Source organism: Tympanuchus pallidicinctus, unplaced genomic scaffold (genome assembly GCF_026119805.1).
Source record: "Tympanuchus pallidicinctus isolate F22 unplaced genomic scaffold, pur_lepc_1.0 scaffold12, whole genome shotgun sequence".
NCBI lineage: Eukaryota > Metazoa > Chordata > Aves > Galliformes > Phasianidae > Tympanuchus > Tympanuchus pallidicinctus.
In genome coordinates, this window is record NW_026294637.1 from 19,573,888 (window position 1) to 19,589,501 (window position 15,614).

The following is a 15,614-nucleotide window of genomic DNA, read 5'->3' on the forward strand; positions in this document are numbered from 1 at the left end:
AATGGAACCAGCCTCTCCAGTAGGATAAGCCAGATGGCAGTGTGCAGCCAAGATGCTGAGAGTGGTGCACTGAATGTGCAGCCTTTGGTGTTCCATCTCTCAGGGCCTCTGTAAGGGTGCCATCGGCTGTCCGAATTGGACAGTGGCAGTCCCATGCATTGGCTTTTAAGTGCCATCTGTCCCTGGGAGTTCCAGGGAGCTCATCAGCAATTGCCCATTGCATGTGGTGATCCCAGCATAGCTGTCTGAAGCATGTAGTTGTGACTGAGTGGGGAAGGCAATGAAAAAAAAAATCCTTTGGGATTTCCATACAAGGGTTCAAATATTATCATAAATGATAGAGAAGTTTGTGTTGGAAGGTACCATAAAGACCACCCAGTTCTAACAGTGCTGCTATGGGCAGGATTGCCTCCCACCAGATCAGGCTGCCCTGCAGCGGTATTTAGCTGTTCCAAGGGTTGTGGGGTAAGCAGTTAGGAAAGATGTTGTTCTAAACTCCCCTCCCCTTTGTTTTCCTTGTCTCAAAGCTTGCTTAGTGAGGCCTTTTTGGTGATAAGGCTCTAACTGACAACCGCAAATTATCTAGGGGAGTGGTGGGTGTCACTGTGCCACAGTGCTTCTGCTTATGATTGTAAAGATAAGCAAAAGGAAGGGACAAGCAGTCTTTAGTTGGGGGGTGGAGGGAGGCTTGAAGGAGCTGACCACTGCAAAAGGTGATGCTTGTGCGTGACAATGAATGCACCACTCCTTGCTGGCTTATCTGTTGGGCCAGGTTTGTTATGCAAAGAGAGAGAAAAGAATTAAAAAACAGAAACTGAAAAGTGGGGGTCATAAGGTCCCCACTAAACTAAGTACTTTGGGGAGGAACCCCCTGAGAAAAGAAACCACTTGGTGGAGGAACTCCCTAAGAGAAAATATTTCTTAGGAAAAAAAATCCCCTGGGGCCTGCTTGCTGCAAAGCTTCCTGGCTTTCTCCCATCCCCTCTGGTGACTGGACGATTTCCTGGGATCAGCAGAAAACTATGAGCCACGTTGGAAACTTCAGTGGTGACTTATTTTCTACAAAGACTCCTTGCTTTTATTTTCTATCTCTTTTCTATCACCTGCCTTCCCTTCCCCATCTCCCTAAGTGACCAGGATTTGTAATAAACTGATTGGGCAAACATTTGACCCATTGTGTCTTAATCTTACAGCTGGGTATACATATAACAAAGAGTCTCTTCACCTTCCCTCTTCCTCCCTCTTCCTGTTACGTCTTTGTTTACTAGGGCTGGCCTTGCTGCAGCCAGGCCTCTGTCTGCAGCTCTGGAAGCTGCCCCATGGGGTCTGGTGGTGCAGCAATGTGGAGCAGAGGTGAGGACAGTGTCTCAAATCCCCAGGTCAGCTGATCTTTCTGGGGCAAGCTGGGCTGGTTTGGAGCAGGACACTCAGCCTGCAGCAGGTGCAAGGCAACCGCACAGGCTGCCAGAAGAACATTTGTCTTGGTTAGGAATCATACCCGTACCATCTGTTTTGCTGTCTTATCTTCAACAGCAGGACATCTATTCTACTTTCTTATCTTCGCTTGACAAGAAGTTTTGCAGCCTCTGCATTTTCTTATTGAGCTTACATTAACACAAGCCTCCTGTCCTTCAGCTTGTATCTGCTCAAGTTATGCAACAGGCTGTTCTCACAATATGTAACAGCTGTTGTCATGATTCAATATTCATTAAGTTTTTTGATGATACAAAGCTGAGAGGAGCGGCTGGCACACCAGAAGGCTGCACTTCCTTTAAGCAAGACTTGGGCAGGCTGGAGAATTGTGCAGAGAGGGACCTTGTGAAGTTCAACAATGGCCAGTGTAGAGTCCTGCACCTGAGAAGGAATAAATGCATGCATCAGTAGAGGTGAGTGAAAGGAGCTCTGCAGAGAAGGACCTAGGTGTCCTGGAGGAAAATAGCATGGTTGTGAGCCAGAAGTGTGCCCATGTGGCCAAGAAGGCCAGTGGTATCCTGGGGTGTATTAAAAAGAGTGGTCAGCAGGTTGAGGAAGGTTATCCTCCCCATCTGCTCTGCCCTGGTGAGGCCATATCTGGTGTCCTGTTCAGGTGCCCCAGTTCAAGAAAGACAGGGAACTACTAGAGAGAGTCCAGCAGAGGATTGGGGGTGGCGGAAGATAGGAAGTTCCATTTGAACATGAGAATGAACTTTTCATTACTCTGAAAATGACAGAGCGCTGGAACACGCTGCCGGGAGAGGCTGTGCCGTCTGCTTCTCTGGAGATTTTTTAAAACCGTCTGGATGCTTTCCTGCACAGCCTACTCTAGGGAAGTTGCTGCAGCTGGGTGGTTAGACGAGGAGATCTCCAGAGATGCCTTGCAAGCGCACTGATTCTGTGATTCTGTGAGAAAGGGCCATTGAGGAGTAGAGGTCCTAGAGGCCTCCTGTGAACAGATTGCCCCCACTGTTCAGAGGAAAGGGAAAGTACTTCCCTATTTGCTCCATGTCATACTGGTGTTGTGCTTCTCTGACATTCTGAATATTTCTGGCCATGGATGTAGCAATGTTCATGCAAAGAAGAATGTGAGGCACCCTCATTTGCTGCAAATGGCAGCATTTAGTCAGAGTGGTTGAGAAGAAGGGGACAGGGAGGGAATGACTCTACAGTTGTAAGAGAAGATCAGGTTTGTGACCACCTGAGGAATGTGAGCATGCACAAGTCTGTGGGTCCTGATGGGATGCCCTCAGAGTCCCAAGGGAATTAGGTGTAGTCACCAAGCCTCTCTCAATGGTATTCAAAAAATCATGGCAGTCATGTGGAGTCCCCGGTGATTGGAAGAAAGGAAACATCACACTCATTTTTAAGAAGCGTAAAAAGCATGACCTGGGGAACTACCAATGTGTCAGTCTCACCTCTGTTCTGAGAAAGATGATGGGACAGGGAGTTTATATGGGAAAACCAGCATGGCTTCACCAAACGCAAGTCCATCTTGATCAACATGGTGATCTTCTGTAAGGCATAACAGTTTCAGTGGACAAGGAAAGAGTCACCGATGTAATCTGTCTGGACTTCATTTCAGCCACTGATATGGTCCCCACTAACATCCTTCTCTCCAAATTGGAAAGATACGGATTTGATGAATGAACTCTTCTTTGGACCAGGAACTGGATGCGAGATCATAATCAGAGATTGGTGGTCAATTAGTATCTTATTAGCATATATTTTGATTATTTTAGAGCCTGTATGGAATCATACTGCTAGACAGAATGACAACTGAGTGAAAGATTTCTAGGATGATCACCATTGTCTGAAGTCAGTGTTCCCACTGCACTGTACAGGTGTTAAAGTCTAGAACTCACTGTGACCTACATTCAGTGACCGACAGCCACCTGAATGCCAGCCATTTCAGTCTCTGAAGATGCTAGTCCTTTTTTCTTCCTCTTTTCTTTCTTTCTTTCTTTACTTTTCTTTCTTTTTTTTTTTTTTTTCCCTATAGCTTGACTGTTTTCCTAACTGATATCATAAAGAAGTGAGATTGTTCCAGGTCCTGGCTTTTAATGTCAACTTTCTACCTTGCATTTAATAGTCTATTTTGTTACTCAGGGCTACTGAATAAATGCCTCTTGGCATTGTACATATGCATAAATGTATTTTTTATGTTCATACATGTATTCTCTGGGAAACAAAAACAAGGACTAGTCTATGCTTTCCTTCCAGATGGAAAAAGGACAACAGTGATCAGGCTAGGAATCTTTAAAAGGCGATGTCTAGCTGCATATTCTATAACCTCTCTGACAGTTTTTCAAATATCTTTGTGGAAATGCCTGAAAGATGGTTGCAATAATGGGGAGACAAGCACAGCCATGAAGGTGTTAAACTGTGAAGGAAAAAAAAAAAAAAAAAAAGATATGAATATGTGGAAACACAGAAACTACAACAAAAAAAAATCCTCAAAACATAGAAATTGTACCACACAAACACCACTAGATGGAAGTGTAATCAAAGCAATCTAGAATATCAACATGAAACATGTTATACATATTATATTAGGCCAAGACAATTCCTCTTTAGTCAGTGCAGCTCAAGCAAACCAAAAGATTGAACAGCCATGACCAACGCCCCTAATTCAGAAGGTTCTCAAGAGAAATTTGCAGGTGGATTTTGAATATTGCCAGAGAGGAGACTGCATAGCCTATCTGGGCAGCATGTTCCAGTGCTCTGTGACCCTCCAAAGAAAGAAGTTTTTCCTAATGTTCAGATGGAACTTCCTGTGCTGCAGTTTGAGCCTGTTCCCCCTATCCTGTCACTGGGCACCACCTCCTGCTCTTGACACTCACCCTTTAGGTATCTATCTGTCTATCCCTCTCAGTCTCCTTTTCTCCAGTCCAAACATGGTCTCTCAGCCTTTCCTTGTAAGGGGGATGCTGCAAACCCCTAATAATGTTTGTAGCCCTCTGCTGAACGCTCTTGAGTAGTTCCCTGTCTCTCTTGAACTGAGGAGCCCAGAACCAGACATGTTACTCCATATGTGGTCTCACCAGGTCGTGCAGAGGGGGAAGATCACCTCCCTCGGGCCTCTAACTAGGCTCTGCACCAGCGATCACAGCCCTCTGAGCTCTGCCAAGTCAGCCAATTCTCAATTCACCTCACTGTCCACTCCTTTGTCCTACGCTCTCTAAGCTCATCTATGAAGAAGTCATGGGAGACAGTGTCAAAAGTTTTGCTGATAACAAAGTAGACAACATCCACTGCTCAAAACTCATCTATCCAGCTGGTCATGAAAATCTTAGAATCATATAATTATTTGAGTTGGAAAAGTCCCTTAAAGATTATGCAATCCGACTCCCCTGCAATGAACAAGAACATCTACAGCCATATCAGGTTGCTCAGTCTTGTCTATCCTGATCTTTAATACCTCCAGGGATGAGGCTTCCAGCCCATCTCTGGGCAACTTGTTCCAGTCCTCCGCTACCCTTACTGTGAAGACCTTTTTCCTCATATCCAATCTAAATGTCCTTGTTCTAGTTTGAAACCATTTCTCCTTGTCCTGTCACAACAGACCCTGCTAAGAGTCTGTCCCCTTCTTTCTTATAGCTCCCCTTTAGACACTGAAGGGCTGCTATCAGGTTTCCTTGGAGCCTCCTCCAGGCTGAAGAGCCCTGAAGAGGTGTCTCAGCCTGTCCTTGTAGGGGAGATGTTCTGTCCCTTGGGATGTTTTTGTAGCCCTCCTCTGGATGTACTGCAACAAATAGAAGACCACCAGACTGGTCAAGCATTATGTCCTCTCGGTGAATCCATGTTGACTATTCCTGATAACCTTCTTTTCTTCCAGGATCATGGAGATAAGCATCCAGAATCAACCATTTCTTTACCTTCCCAGAGACAAAGGTGAGTCCGACTGGCCTGTAGTTACCTGGGCTCACATTCTTACTATTTTTGAAGACTGGAGTAAGATTGGCTTTCTTCAAGTCTTCAGGTAACTCTCTTGTTAACCTGAAGACTTGTTACCTGAAGACTCTCCACGACCTTTCAAAAAAATGATAGAAAGTAGTTTGGCAATCACTTCTCCCAGAGAAGCCCTGGTGGAAGCAACCCAGACTTATGCAGGTTAATATTGACGACATATCAAGAGTTTTAGTTTCTGTGACTTTTTGAGGCCGGGTCATACAGATACGAACTATGGGAGGTCATTTCTACAGCAAGCATGAGGTATTGATGTGGAGATTTAGCCAGTCAGAAGGAGAGATGATTAGTTATTTGGAAAAAAAACACACCTAGATGTTTTTGATTAAGTTCAAATTGGCCTATTAAAAACACGCACACACACACACATACACACACATACCCACACACACAGACACAAAACCTAAAATAATAACACTAAAAACACTAAAATAATGGTGTCTGGTGGGATCTAGTTGAGGGCAGGAGAGACCACATGGAAAAGTTGGGTACTGCCTCTGTGAGGCTGGGCTGCTGGGGGTCTATGGGTTAGGGCAGAGGTTTTATCAGGAAATCTGAGGTTAAGGGCTGTGTTTCAGGACTGAGCAGCAGTGTATGAGGCTTATGAGCACAAGGGAGGAGAGTAGTCCAAAGGCTGGGACAGCAGTGATGTGTAGGCCAGGCTGATACCAACGGTGTGCCTGTGGACCTGGCAGTTATGGAACAGTAGTCACAGAGGTTGTTCTCAAAGAGAAGATATGGTTGGGTTGTACTGTGACAGGGAGGTCTGTCCCTTTAACAGAGCTTGTTTTGGCTTGTTTTGGCTGCAGCAGCAAGGAGAGCAGGAGGGACCTTTACTCAGGCATCTTTGCTGTCCTCCTCTGCTCCCAGAGATGTACGTGTGCAGACAGTCTGTTCTGTATGCCCTACATTGACATAAAGAAACTTCATTCAGGCAAGGGCTGCAAAGGTAATGCTGGGCATCAGCACCTTACCCCTTTTTTTGTTCCTTCTCTTTTTTGCCTCTAACCATGCTCTGGTTTTCTACTTCTAATCAGCTCCTCTCCAGAGGGTCACTTAGATCTCCTGCAACAGCTCCATCTCTAATAGTCTCAGAAGGCCCCATTAAAACACCAGGAAACTTCAATTCTGAGTTTGTGCTTTGCACTGTAATTTCAACCTCGTTAGGCTTGTTAGACCAAGCAATGCATAACAAGATTTTTTAAATCATTTTTTTAATCTTTATTTATTGTTGCTAATTTTCTGTACAGTCATGAGGGAGTTGACAGGTGAAATCATCTCTCAGGAAAAGTGTTGCTAGACTTAAGGCTTTTAATAAGCATGTGTTGCAACACAGTTCTTGTTTTGTATTTAAATTGAATGAGTTCCAAGTGACCTTAGTAGGTGTCCGTTTCTGGTAGAGGCTGATGCTAGCAACACAAACCGAATATTACCTTTGAGGTGAAGTATCCTGTGGACTGCATGTTGTCAGCGGTTTCTCTGGAGCATGAAGCTCTCAGTAACGCCCCTGCTTACAGCTCCTTCTGTAGGAGAGCCAATGCTACCAAAACTCATGCTAAGTATAAGATTACTCAGGAACGGAATAGTGTTTTGGAACACTGACTGCAAGATACACCACCACAATGAACCCAGGCGGCATTGCTAGAGACAGGCGTGTGATCAGAAGACACATGAACCAATAGTTAGATATGAGTGCTATCTATGACAGAGAGATCAGAGATGGGAATTACGACTGATCCTTGTCCCAGAATTAAACAGACAAATATGAGATATTTATACAAACATCAAGCTGATAGAAAAAATGTTTGGTAGGTAGTCCGACAGGAAGTAGGCGTTTGTATGAATGGAGAAATGGTAGAAGAAATTTTAGTGGATATTTATCTGGAGAAATTAAGAATACAAGTGCGTATGGGGCAATGTACTCGGCGCCTGGCATGATGGCAGCAAATGGAAGTAGCCTGTCTCTGAGGGGGAGGAGGATCTTAGCTGAGGAACTAGCAGGATTCATAGGCAGGCCTTTAAACTAGGTATGAAGGGGTAAAGGGGGCAAAATCAGGGCCGTTGGAGTTGAGCGGGTCATTCGAGGGCTCGTACCGAACTTGACAGATGATGACAGTGAAGTACAAAGGGAAGGACTGGGGCAGGAGGGTGTTGGGGATGCGGCTGTTCTAGGGGAACCCAGATCCTCTATAAAGGCGGTGAGATGGAAAGCCCAGCTGAAGTGCCTTTATACCAATGCACGCAGCCTGGGAAATAAGCAGGACGAGTTGTAAACTGTGATGCGCTTAGAAAGTGATGACCTTGTTGCTATCATGGAAACATGGTGGGATGACTCCCATAACTGGAATACCACCACTGAGGGCTATGGGCTTTTTAGAAGAGAGAGGCGAGGTAGGAAGGGTGGGGGAGTTGCCTCTCTGTCCAAGAGTGGATAGACTGTGAGGAGTTCCCTCTGAGAAACAGTCAGGAACAGGTTGAGAGCCTGTGGGTTGGAATTAGGGATGAGTCTAATAAAGGCCAGCTGGTGATAGGAGTATACTACAGGCCACCCGATCAAGGGCAGACTGCTGACGAGGCTTTCTTGCTTCAGATGTGGAAGGCTTTGTGCTCATGGGCTCTTGTCCTGATAGGAAATTTCAACCACATGGGTATCTGTTGGAAAGACCACACGGCGAGCTGCAAGAGCTCTAGAAGGCTCCTGGAATGTGTTGATGATAACTTTCTGGTCCAGGTATTGGACAGACTGACCAGAGGCGAAGCATTGCTGGTCCTGCTGCCCACCAATGTGGAGGAAATCACTAATGGTGTTAAGGTTGGAGGCAGCCTGGGTTGCAGTGAGCACGCCCTGGTCGAGTTTGTGATCTCGAGGGATGTGGGTCTGGTGAAGAGTGGCATCAGGACCCTGAACTTTGGAAGAGCAAACTTTAAGCTGTTCAATGGACTGTTGGCTGAGATGCCCTGGGATGCTGTCTTTAAAAACAAAGATGCTGAGAAGAGCTGGCTGTTCTTCAAGAATGCCTTCCTGAGAGCATTCCTGTGGAGAATGGGGCACCTGGCTGTATTGGGTGAAGCGTGTAAAGGAGAAGGGATACCTGGAGTGACCCTGAGGGGATAGTGAGGAGAGAGAGGATGAGTGGTAGCCCCTTGCTGGTACACGGTTTGTTCCCTGCAGTTGTGCCACTGAAGAGAGCAGAGCAGTAAAAGGTGATTGATGCACAAACACTTTCCCTCTCCTGCAAATCCTACCCAGCTTGTCCTGTTTTTTGTTTGTCTCGTGTGCCTGGCTCATGTCTGGAGCCAGGGTGTGTGGATGGCACAGGGAAGCTGCCTGCAGATGCATGCAGGTCTCAGCAGAGCCAGCTCTTGTCTTGTCCTCCCATCAGATTCTAGCAGTGCAGCCTACCCCACACCTTCCTGGGCCTGCTGCCAGCACCTGAGGCTGGTCTCCACCCACGGCAGGTAAACCAGTGCTGTCCTGGGAGCCTTGGAAGCCCCACCTCCTACACAGCTGGGCTGGGCAGGCAGCGCTGCAGGATCAGGTCAGAGAGTTTTGTCTGGCTCCCTGCTTCTGCCTGCCCTTGCTGCTGCCTGAGAGCTGGAGGGTAGTGGCAATCATTCATTGTGCCTGGGGCTGTCCACTGCCATCTGCTCTGTCCTGATCACATTTGTCCCTTCCTTGCCCAGCAGCACTCCAAAAATGCTGTGGAGCAGCACTTGCAGCGCAGCACTCAGCTCTGCCTGGGAAGACCAGTAGTTCTGGGGAAAAGGGGCTTGTGCTAGCTAGGCTGACACACAGCGGGTGCACACAAATGCCCACAGAAACTCCCACACAAGCATGGGTATGTGCAGGCAGCACAGGTTTGACCTGGATGGAGAGCAGCACCAGTTGGAGCATTCAGGGGAGCAGTAACAGCAGCACAGCACAAACGACAGTTATCATATATGTAATGACTTTGACATGGTCCCTCACCACATCTTTCTCTCTAAATTATAGAGGTATGGATTTGAAGAATGGACTGTTCGGTAGATTAAGAACTTGTTGCCTGGACACTGCCAAAGTGTTTTGATCAATGGTGCTGTGTCAGGGTGCAGGCCGGTCACAAGTGGTGTCCCTCAGGGATCGGTCTTGGGACCGGTGCTCTTCAACATCGTTATTAATGACAGACGATGGCATTGAGTGCACCCTCAGGAAATTTGCAGATGAAACCAAGCTGAGCTGTGCAGTCAATAAACTGGAGGGAAGGGAAATTATCCAGAGGGACCTGGACCGACTGGAGAAGCAGGCCCATGAGAACATATTGAGGTTCCTCAAAGTGCAAGGTGCACTTGGGCCAGGATAATCCCAGAGTTTTATACAAACCAGGTTAAGCTCTCCTTGAGAGCAGCCCTGCAGAGAAGGTCTTTGGAGTAGTGGTGGACAAGAAGCTGGACATGAGCCAGCACTGTGCGCTTGCAGCCTGGAAGGCCAACTGTGTTCTGTGCCACATTAAAAAAGGGGTGGCCATCAGGGAAGGAGGTGATTGTCCCCCCCTATTCAACTCTTGTGAGGCCCCATCCAGGCCTTGAGCCCTCAGCACAAGGAGGAGTTCGGGCTCTTGGAAGGAGTCCAGAGGAGGGCCGCTAAGATAAGGCTGGAGCACCTCTCCTATGAAGAAAGGTAGAGGGAACAGGACTTGTTTAGCTTGAAGAAGCAAAGGCTCTGGGAAGACCTCATTGTGGCCTTCCAGTATCTGAAAGGAGTGTATAAACAGGAGGGGGGAAGCTGTTCATAAGTATGGAGAGAGATAGGACAAGGAGGAATGGTCTTAAACTGAGACAGGGGAGGTTTAAGTTGGATATTAGGAGGAAGGTTTTTCACCCAGAGGGTGGTGACACACTGGAACAGTTTGCCCAAGGAAGTTATGGATGCCCCATCCATGGAGGCATTCAAGGGCAGGCTGTATGTGGCTCTGAGCAGCCTAGACTAGTGGCTGGGGACCCTGAACATAGCAGGGGGGTTGAAAATAGATGATCGTTATGGTCTTTTTCAACCCAGTCCATTCTATGATTCTACTGTGACACTTTCCTTCCCATCACTCTGCATTGGGCAAGCTGCCACTGGTGGGCAACCCTCGCAGCACCACTGACTTCCACATGGAAGGGGATGGTCTCTGGAGCAGTGTTTGTGATGTTGGGTGTATAGAAAGTCAGTGTGCTGCTGAGATTATCCTGAGTGCAGTTTGTGTACAGTTCGAGCTTTGGTATCCAATCTAGTTCAATTCCCAGCCAATGCACACCAAATTTTCTTCATCAGACTCCCAGGAGCTTTACGTGATGTTATGAAGTGGAATAACCAGTAACAAAAATCATAAAACCATGACAGTGGTCCACTGTCCAGGACACGTTGCATGGCAGCACAACTGCTCTCTTTGTATGCTATATCATCTCATATATATTTCTCCCAGCTTTGTTTCAACAGAAAATCTGATGAGATTTTTATACCTCACCCCATCATTCAGATCAAAGACGTTAAGGAGGATGGGACCCACAGTTGAATCCTGGGATAAATCACTAGTGACTGGCCTCCAACCAGATTTTGAGCTACTGATCACCATCACCTGAATGTGATGAAACATTCAGGCAGTTTTCAGTCCCCCTCACTGTCTGACAACTCAAGCCATACTTCATAGAATCATAGAATCACAGAATAGCTTGGGTTGGAAGAGACCCTAAGGATCATTGAGTTCCAATCCCCTGCCAGTGTCACGGCCACCCACCTCCAGATCTGGTGCCAGACCGGGTTGCCCAAGGCTCCATCCAACTTTGTTTTGAACACCTCCAAGGATGGGATTTCCACAGCCTCTCTGGGCAGCCTGTCCGAGCACCTCACCACACCCCCTGTGAAAAGCTTTCCCCTGATATTTAATCTAAACCTTCCCTCCTTGAGCTTAAAACAATTCCCCCTTGTCCTGTCACTATCTATCTGAGTAAAATGTTGATTCCCTTCCTGTTTATAATCTCCTTTTAAATACTGGAAGCTGCAATGAGGTCCCCTCAAAGCCTTCTCCAGACTGAACAAGCCCAGCTCCATCAGACTGTTTCAGCAGGGGAGGTGCTGCAGACCTCGGATTATCTTTGGCTCTCCCCTGCACTCTCCAACAGCTCCTGTATGGGGGGCCCCAGACCTGGAAGCGGTACTCCATATTGGACCTCACAAGGGCAGAGTAGAGAGGGTTTGGCTGTCTGCACTCTTTCTCTCCTCTCCAATCCTCCCTGTCCTGGCCAGCCACCTCATTTGATGGAGCCCAGGATACAATTGGCCTTCTTAGGTGCAAGAGCACAATTCAGGCTCATGTTCAGATTTTCATCCACCAGGTCCTTCTTCACTTGGCTTCTCTAAAGGAGGTCTTCTCCCAAACTGTATATGCATCCGGGATAACACCAACCCAATGCAAAACCTTGCACTTTGCTGTGTTGAACTTGATGAGGTTCACATGGGCCCAACTTTCCGATTTGCTGAGGTCCCTCAGGATAGCTTCACTTCCTTCTAACATGTCAACCACATCACTTAGCTTGGTGTCATCGGCAAACTTGTCGAGGGTGTACTCAAGCCCATCATCAATGTCATTTATGAAGACTGAAGAGCATCAGTCCCAAGACAGACCCCACTGGCCTCCTCCTGGACACAGTGCCATTCAACACAACAATCCATAGTCTTCCAAATGCTTCCCTACCATGCCATCGTAGTCTTCAATGCAGCCTGCATCACTGCAAAAACCCTGCTGATCCGGGCCCATTTTCCCATCTGCAGTCATGCCATCCGGATGTGTTGATGGAACTCACACCAGCATCTACAGCACATCTCTGATGACGCACAGGGAGAAATGTTTCACAGATTTAGCCTGAGAGCTCGCACTGAAAGGAAAGAGCTAACCACTGGTGTCCTTCATGCCTGACGTTCACTGTGACTGGTGGCCATGCTCACCAGGAACGGAGTAATGCTACAAATGAAATTCCTTTGATGGAAATCCAATTGAAACCCCTGGAAGGCTAAATGGAGAATTCCCACTCGAGTAATTGGCCTTGGGACACAGGAATACAGATGAACTATTCTGATGGTAGGCAGTATGAATCTGCAGCAAAACATTTCAGAGGAAAGAAGCAAGATAATTACTAGCAAGGTCTTGGCAGTCACCAACCGCTAGCTGTTTTGATGCTTCATGACCATGGAATGTTTCTGTCGTCACGTCCCTCAGGAACACGGCATAAAAGCCCTTGCTGCAGCAGGCTCAGCATCGCCTTCGCTTCCCTCACTTTCCTGCAGAAACGAGGTAAGCCTCCCTTCACTCGGACTCTGCCTGTGGGCTTGACTGCTGTCACGCTAGCTCCTCAGTTTGGGTCTGATGTAGGCTGCCTCAGTATGACATGGCAATCCAAATGTTTCAGGACGGTGAACTCTTTTCCTGAGGAAGAGCGGTGGATGTGTGGAGGTGGGAAGAAGTGGGATCTTTCAGGGCAAGTCCCATTTAGGGGGTCAGGTGCAAGGATGTACACCCTGCAGAGTCATTGCCTGCAGCAGGTGGCACTGACCAAATAGCCAAGTGCATCCTGTGCTATCTTCTTGGCCTAGATTTTCATTTTTTGAGACGGGTATGATCAGTCTTTCCTCTCTTGACTATCTTGACTACCCCAAAACTGGGTGAGACACCATGTGTGGCGTAACTTAGAGAACACAATGAGGATGGTAGGAGGAATGAAGGAGAGCGTGCATTTTTAAGTGGAGATTGCTGTGACATCTCTTCGTCTCAGCCCTCTTGTACTGTTCTAATCTCAGCAATATTTTCTATGCTACTGCACCATGAAACACAGCAGGCTGTCCTGGTGCAACAAGCATCCCAGGGAAATGAAAGATTTGCTGCCAGTCTTTCCAATAGGACCTACAGGTGCAATGGCACAGCTACTATCCATGTTATCAGAATCGTCTACACTCCCTTTCAGAGCACGGAACTGAAAACAGAACGAGAGTGGAGCAAGAAGTGAGGGTGAGAGAGCAGCAGAATAAGAAATGACTGACTGATTTTTGTGTCCGTGTTCCCTCCCTGCTCTGTGTTTCAGCTTTGCCTCCCTCAGCGAGAGATGTCGTGCTGCAGACCCTGCGTCCCGTCCCCCTGCGGTGCCTCTGGCCCAACCCCACTGGCAAGCAGCTGCAATGAGCCATGTGTCGCTCGCTGCGCTGACTCGACCGTGGTTATCGAGGCCTCCCCTGTGGTGGTGACCCTGCCGGGCCCCATCCTCACCTCCTTCCCGCAGAGCACAGCCGTGGGATCCTCTCTGTCAGCTGCTGTTGGCAGCTCCCTCAGCTCCGCGGGTGTTCCCATCTCTTCTGGGGGCTCCCTTGGTCTGGGGGGCTCCGGGCTGTGTCTGCGTCGCCCGCCCAGCAGCTTCATCTGCTGAAGCTGTTGGATCGTCCCATCTGGAGAACGCATCCCAGAAATGGATGGATCGTTCTCTCAACCTCCCTGAAAACTGGAAACATTTTTCCTCCTCTCTGTACGGAGCCACTTTGCTTTTTCCTTCCCATTAAAAACTTTGTGCTGCATACCTTTGGACTTGTGATTTCGTTTCCTCCTGAAACATTTCAGCATCTGCTCTGCAGCAGAAACCATCCTGATCTTTCCTCTCATCACTGGAAACAGAGGAGGGAGAACCTTCCTTGTCCCATGACCACAAGGCCATCCCCAGGCAAAATAAGTACAAGAGATCCCACAGAGAACACTGCCAAGATCAATTGTTCTGCAATTCGGAGACTGTTATAAAAGGAGACGCTGGGAGAGCAGGGATTCATTTGCATGGAGAAGAGAAGGCTCAAGGGGAATCTTATCCTTGTCTTCATTCCTTCATGTAGCTTCCCTTTAGATGCTCACAGACCACTGTCAGGTCTCCCCGGAGCCTTCTCCTCTCTGGGCTGCACAAGCCCAGCTCTCTCAGCCTGTCCTCGTACAGAGGTGCTCCATCCCTTGAATCACTTTTGTGGCCCTCCTCTGGATAAGCTCCAACAGCTCCACGTGTCTCCTGTGCTGAGGACTCCCCATCTGGACGCAGCACTCCAAGTGAGGTCTCACAGCACAGCACACAGCAGACGGGCAGGATCTCCTCCCTTTCCCTGCTGGCCTCACTGCTTGGACCAGGATGTTGGCTTTCTGGTCTGCAAGGGTACATTGCTAGCTCATGTCCAGCTGCTGCCACACACCAGTATGGCCAAGTCCTTTTTGTTAGGGCTGCTCTCCATCCTTTCATCCCTCAGCTTGTATTAGTAGCGGGGGTTTTCTCGGCCCAGGTGCAAGTCCTTGCACGTGGCTTTCTTGGACTTCATGAGGTTCTCCTGGGCCTCAGGACACAAACCTGATCTTCTCTCACAACTGGAGAAATGCTTCTGGTTTGCCTCCCAGTCCCCTTCCTCTCAACCACTCTGACTAAATGCTGCTGATTGCAGCAAATGAGGGTGCCTCACATCCTTCTTTGCATGAGCATTGCTACATCCATGGCCAGAAATGTTCAGAATGTCACCAGAATGCTGAAGCCTCAGCACAGAATGGCACTGGCTCTGCTCACACAGGGATGCTGAAACTTCCAATCCTGATAATGGTTGTGCAAAGGAGTATGTCAAACCCAGTTATGCCGGGTTGCAGGATCTGTTGCCAAGCACGAGTACTTCTGAGGAAAGTAACATGTGCTCTACAGATAGAGAGTGATACATATCAGCATCCCTTCCAAAGAAGAAGAAACTGTTCCTTTGGCCAGCCAGCATGGAGGGATGGAAAGTAAGGAGGAGAGAACGTTCTGTTCACTCGAGGCAGGGTAAATTCAGATCACACAGACAGGTCTCTGGCCTTTGACCAGGGAGGACCAGAGAGGACAGACCTCCGCCTACAGTTCTCAGCATCGCCCTCATGTGGCTGTCCTGGCAAAGAAACCAGGCAGCACGGGGATCTGAGGAGGGGAGGGAATGTTTTGATGTCCCAGGGCAGCTGGAAGTCAACTGCTGGGTGAGGAAGATGGCCACCCGGGGAGCACAGGTGCAGCAGGGCACAATTCAGACACCAGCAGAAGAAAAGCTGGTATGCGTTGGCCGGGAATCGAACCCGGGTCAACTGCTTGGAAGGCAGCTATGCTCACCACTATACCACCAACGC

The 15,614-nt window shown here is 48.1% G+C and overlaps 1 non-coding gene across 1 annotated transcript; it reads right to left on the reverse strand.

The window, feature by feature from the left end:
* Window positions 1-15,542: 15,542 nt before the first annotated feature.
* TRNAG-UCC (transfer RNA glycine (anticodon UCC)) lies at window positions 15,543-15,614 on the reverse strand. The gene has a single exon. It is a non-coding gene; the product is annotated as a tRNA-Gly (tRNA).